The sequence below is a fragment of the Lagopus leucura genome, unplaced genomic scaffold, assembly GCF_019238085.1.
Source record: "Lagopus leucura isolate 7727_CA_CO unplaced genomic scaffold, USGS_WTPT01 Super-Scaffold_100008, whole genome shotgun sequence".
Lineage (NCBI taxonomy): Eukaryota > Metazoa > Chordata > Aves > Galliformes > Phasianidae > Lagopus > Lagopus leucura.
In genome coordinates this window covers 17,954,036-17,960,636 of record NW_024962265.1, presented here as the reverse complement: position 1 = coordinate 17,960,636, position 6,601 = coordinate 17,954,036, and positions in this window count along the sequence as shown.

Genomic DNA, 6,601 nt, shown 5'->3' with positions numbered 1-6,601 from the left:
CCTATCCTATCCTATCCTATCCTATCCTATCCTATCCTATCCTATCCCATCCCATCCCATCCCAAATTCCCTCCAGGAGAAACCCTGCTCTCTCTAGTCATTAAAGACATAAATGAAGCTGTGCTTCTTTTGATAACATAGGTTTGTTTAAATTCCCCATATAAGTGTTAAGTGCCTTAAAAGCACTTCAGAAATGCATCATTTGTTTTCAGTTGTTTAGAGTTCAAAATTCATTTCAGATTATCAGAACATAAGAAAAAGATGATTGATTGTAGTATGACCAAACCTGGACAGCGGATAGTTACAAGAGAATATAAAAGTAATTTTATAAGAACCAGATTAATTTACAATATTTTCCCAGAATCTACAATCTGAGCTTCAAGTTTGTGGCTCTGAGAAAACCAAAATGACTAAGATTTTACAGTGCTTTAAGGATCAGCACTGGAAAACACAGTGATGGCAGGCCACTTGCTAACCTGTCAGTGTCCTTGCTAGCTCCAAACTCATCTCTGGGTGGATGAAAGGAGATTGTGGCAAAGAGGGATTTGGCGTCTTCTCCCAGGCAATGAGCAGGACACGGGGCAATGGCCGCAAGTTGTATCAGAGAAGGTTTAGATTAGACATAAGCAAGAACTTTTTCTCTCAGAGAGTGGTCAGGCACCGGAACAGCTGCCCAGGGAGGTGGTGGAGTCGCCTTCCCTGGCAGTGTGCAAGAGGCATCTGAGCGACGTGCTGCGTGATATGGTTTAGTGCTAGTGGTGGCAATGGTGATGGAGGGATGGTTCAACTAGATGATCTTGTAGGTCGTTTCCAACCTTGTCATTCTATGATTCCATGATTCTATGACAGCACGCATGCCTCTCCACAACAGCCTCCACAAATCTAGTTCTGAGGCAAGACAGATCGGAGATGACACAAATTGTGATGGATGTATGCTCAATGCTTTGAATAAAGTGACAATATTATCTTAAAAGTGAAGAATTTAGGCTATTTTGACTGCTATACAGGGAGCTCAGTCTCCAGCCTTAGTCATGAACTAAGCGAGCAGAGTGCTATGTTGAGAGGAACTTTAAAGAGAAAGTTACTTATCACTGCTAGAAAACAAAGGAAAATTATTTTCCCACTCCTGGAGTGAGGAAAGTCCTTAATGTTGCTTCTGAAATTATAATCTTATGATACATTGTCACATATAGACAGCTGTGGCAAAAGCCCCTGCTAATCCTCATCTCCTCATTTTATATTGTTGCCTAAATCAGCTTGAAATTTTCTGTCTGAAAGCCAATTTTGTCACTCCTTAAAAACAAGTGAATGAACAAAAATAACAACAAAATCTCTTCTAATGGTAGACACATGTTTTCTGTTACAGGACCACAGTAGCTTTACTACCTTAAAAGAATGTTAGCTTACTCTTTTTAAAACACAATATTCATTTATCAGTGAGAAACAAATACTACAATCTGTCTTATTATAGTTTGCTCTGCAGGTAGGATATAAAAGGTCCATGCAGTCCCTTTTCCAATATTGTTCAAACACATAAACATAGAATCACAGAATCATAGAATAGCTTGGGTTGGAAGAAATTTTAAAGATCATCTGGTTCCAACTCCCCCCAGTATGGGATATGTGAGCACATTTTCAAAATATCCTGAAAGGTTATTGTTGTTAGCACTAAACAAATAGAAAAGGAGATAATTTTCCAAGCAGAAAGAAGGGGCCATGAGAAATAAATTAATAACTTTTGAAATAAAGCAGGGAAAATTACAGAGAAAGCATTGTTTGAAGTTATCTGACAAAAAAGAAGATAGCTGGAGACTGTAATAAATTGTGAAATCAGGATGTGCTATATATTCTTTCCACTGCTTAATACAAGAGTCGATGTTGATAATATTACAGAACATTACTCTGTGACCAGAACTAACATTTCTGAGCTTTAATGTACTATTCAATTTCACTTTTGTAATCTCTGTAATGACTTTAGCTGCCATTCACGCTGTTAACCCACACACAAACCAACCACAATATTTTTTCAAATTATGGTCAACAGACTGTCTTTGTTTTGCAGAGCTTAAGCAAGCAAGCAAAACTCAGAGCTTTCCAGGTTTTTTTCCACAACTCTCTATTCATTTGTTTGCCATTTTTACTTGCCATCAACAACATCATTGTTTAGTGGAGTAGACTGGAGTCAGGGTGGTAGATAATTCCTGAAATGGCATTTTCATCACACTTGATCCAAGCACACATATGAGTCTCTGATTTCATACAGCCGAAGGTTTTATGTAGAACATTTATCTAATCCTAGTTTAGGCTGCTAATAAAATATAATTCCTTTTTTTATTTTTTTTTTTTTCCATTCAGTGTATTTACTACAGTCATAAAGACATGAGATAAAACAACCTGGAAGAAAATCTTTTCTGTATCTGCAATCTGCATACAGGAAAAAGATAAGCAATTGTTTCTAAAATAGTCATACTGTGATGGAAAGGAGAAATTAACAATATGCATAATGGCATCAAAAGACAATTAGGAATTCAATTTATTACACATGCATTTTCTATTTTAAAAAAGGAGAAGAAGAAGAGGGAGAGGTTTGTGATAATGAGATGGCAGATAATGAGAAGCACTTAAGAAAAGACTAGTCTTTTCTGAGCTGCTGGGAATGTTTTCATTTGGGAGTCACACATGCCCATGACATTTATATATACATATGTATAAATCATTTTGGCCTTGCTTCATTACATTCCACCTTCAGACCCAAATTACTGCCAATAGAACACCACACAAAACCACTGTATGGGTGGCAAATGCCACCTTTATTACAAAAACACTCTTAAATACTTTAAAAATTCATTTTTTAAATGAATTTAAAAATTCATTTAAAACCTTAACATGGTTATTGTGACTGCTTGCTTCAGTCTTTCTTTTATAAAAGCAGTTTTCTTAGGTATCACCAGACATTTTAAAAATGTCCATATGTACCATGAAAATCTATAAACAGTAGACAGAGGAGAAATTAATGTGATCTACCTGAATATCTGCAAAATCTTTGATGTAGTACCACACTGTCTATATCTCAAAATTGGAGAGAGATGGATTTCACAGATAGAGTCTTCAGTGGAGTAGGAATTGGTTGAATAGTCACATCGAGAGGATGCTGGTCAACTGTTCTATGTTCAGGGGAACTTGGTGCTGAATATGGTCACCCAGGGCTTTTTTCTCAGCACCAGTGTTTTTCAGTAACTTTATCAATTACTTGTGCAATGGGATTGAATCTACTTTCAGTATGTTTACTGATGATGATGAAATGAGTGGTGCTTTTGACTCAATAGAAGGAAGGAATGTCTTAGAAAATCTTGAATATTGGGTCCATGTGAACACAAGAAGGTTCAACAAGGCCAAGTGCAGGATGACCACAAAGGCTAATGATTGAGAGAGCTGTCCAGCCTGGAGAATGCTCTGGGGAGATCTGATAACAACCTTTCAGTATATAAAGAAGGCTATAAAAAAGAAGGGGACAGACACTTCAGACAGGTCTCTTGTGATAGAACAAATGGAAATAGTTTCACTCTAAAAGAAGGGAGATTTAGATTGAATTTAAAGAATAATATTTTTACAATAAGGGTGGTAAGGCACTGGAACTGATTGTCCAGAGTGATGGTGGATGCTCCATCCTAGGATACATTCAAGGTCAGTCTGGACCAGGCTCTGAGCAACTTGATCTAGCTGTATGTTCATTGCAGTTGGACTAAGTGACCTTTAAAGGTCCTTTCAACTCAAACCATTCTATGATTTTCTGAACTGAGATTGTTTAGTATGGAGAAGAGGAGATTTAGCAGCAACCTTATCACTCTCTTCTCTTGTAAAGAAGCTGCAGCAAAGTGGGGGCCAGTCTCATATTTGGGTTGGATTTTAGGAAAACTTCTCAGAAAAAGTGAGGAGGTATTGAAACAGGCTTCCCAGGGAAGTGGTGGAATCACTGTCCCTGGTGATGTTCCAGAAACATGGTAGATGTGGTACTTAGGGACATAGTTTTGTGAGCATAGTGGCAATGTATGGATGGTTGGATGAGATGATCTTAGAGGTCTTTTTCAAACTTAATAATTCTGATTCTATGTGTTGCATTTGGGTTGAGGTGATCCCAGATATATGTACAGAATGAAAGAACTCATTGAGAGCAGCCCTGCAGTGAAGGACATGGGGGTTCTGGTGAACAAAAAGCTAGACATGAGCCAGAAGTGTGCACTTGCATCCCCAAAGACCAACTGCATACTGAGTTGCACCGAGAGAGAGGTGAACAGCAGGACAAGGGAGATGATTGTCTCCCTCTGTTCTGCCCTTCTAAGGCCTCATCCAGAGCACTGCTTGGGGCCCCCAGTACAAGAAAGGCATGGAGCTATTAGAACAAATCCAGATGATCAGAGGTAGGAGGGTTGGAACTCAATGACCTTTAAAATCCCTTCCAACCCAGGTCACTCCACCTTTTGCATCTGTCCACACACAGGGAGAGCCCAGGGACAAAGGGGATTTGCTGTAGCCACCCCTCAGTGCCTGTCTCTCAACCTGCTAGATCTTCTTTTGCCCTCATCAGTTCATTTTCCTAGTGGATTCTAAGATCTGCAGACAGAGCACAGTGGAGACATTCTTCCAAGAATATGAATCATCTCTTTCCGTGAATCTTGGAATTTGTTTTCTCTATGAATTCTGAATGAAGAATTTCTTGTAAATGGAAAATATGATCAACTTTTCTCACAAGTGTTGCCGAGTATTAAATAGTTAATGACTATTACACTTTGTTAAGTATCATTTTGCAATTTTGATTTCTCAATTCTAAAATTACAGGAAGCATTGCATGAAATTATCAGTCACCCCTGTCTGGAGCAAAGATCATATATTTTAGCTGAGTTATTACTGCAGAATCTCCTTTATCTCACAGCAAAGCTGTTACCTAATTGTAGATTAAATAATTAAGCACTGAATGCTTTCTATTTACAGACTCCAGTCTTTGATTCAAGACTGTTTGGCCTGGGATTCCTTTGTAAATATGTCATTTGAACTTCTAAGGAATGACAGGAAATTATACAATTGGTAACAGACTGATATTACCACTGCCATGACATCAGTAAAGTTTTTCTTCCTAAGAATTTAGCTGTGTTCTGAGGAACTGCAAGGTGTTTAACTAAGCGTACTCATTACATATGCTTATGATATCTGGCAGGAGCAGAAAAAGCAAATGTTTATATTCTTTCAGAGAGTCCAGTATCCTTTGTAATATTTATGTTCTTTTACTGGATTAAAACATTACCCCTAGACAATCTGTTCCTGAGTAATTTTTCACATCTTAAAGTTTTGTTATTGAAAACATTGCTTGACCCTATTTGTATAAACTGAGACCTAGCTAACTCTTGAGAAAATCTTCCAAAGATTAAGTGTACGAGGTGTACAAAGCTATAGATTTCGAAAATGAAATTCTGGATTCTCTGCATTTTAGCAATTACAGGAATTATACTCCTGTAATTCAAGCGTTAAATAATCCAACCTAAGAGAATTGGAAGAAACTGAGTGAAAGCTCTTTTCTTTAATGGATAATTGTTTCCCATTTTGTTGATTAAAGCTAGTTCTTTCTTATGCTATATAACTTTGTTTTCTCATTGAACTGAAGAAACAACTCATTTAAAAATGAAATATTCTATATTTAAAATTTTTCTTGGTGGGTGCATATGCCTCTTTTATTCAATTGCAATTTAAAAGTGTTTTTCAGATTGTTCAGACAAACTATTTGCAAATAGTTCAGAATAATCCCACTTTAAAATATGCCTTCCATAATTTTATGCATATATATATTTATGTGTAAAAATATTTCTAAGTATAATGATAAACCAAAATATTGTACAGGTAGGAGAAGGATCAAGGAAAAACAAATAACGATGTAGGGATTTGAGTCACAGATTGGCAGAAGACAAGAAGGCCTTGTATTAATCTCTAGTGAGAATCCCTTTATTGTCCTATCAAGATTGGTTCCAGATCTGAATCCGGCTTTTTAAATTATCTCCCAGTTGTACACTAATCCAAAAATAGTCATCATAATATGGGTACTATCCCAAACACTCATGGCAAATCCACATTGAATAATGGAACTTATTGCAAAAAGCGCTTACTTGTGTGCAAGAGGATCCATTTTTAAAATGGGAACACCATGGATATGTTAGCCACAGAGGTTTGTTTACTGGAATATAGCAGTGGACTAACCCCGCCTTACTGTTTTCAGGCCTACAGCTCAGAGTGTTGATGTGTGTTGTTGAAAGAAATGATCCTTCTGTAGCTAGTTGAGGTGCCATGTTGCTCACAGAGGTACAGAAAAGCTCTCAGATATTTCACGTGTAAGTTTGTTGGGGCTCTCTAAGAAACTTCACCTTGTATTGAAGTCTGGTCTGCAATTAATAAAAAGCATGATCCAGGAGCATAAACCAAGTATGTTAATTTTTTTTCTTCCTTTCTTTTTCTTCCTTTCTTTTTCTTCCTTCCTTCCTTCCTTCCTTCCTTCCTTCCTTCCTTCCTTCCTTCCTTCCTTCCTTCCTTCCTTCCTTCCTTCCTTCCTTCCTTCCTT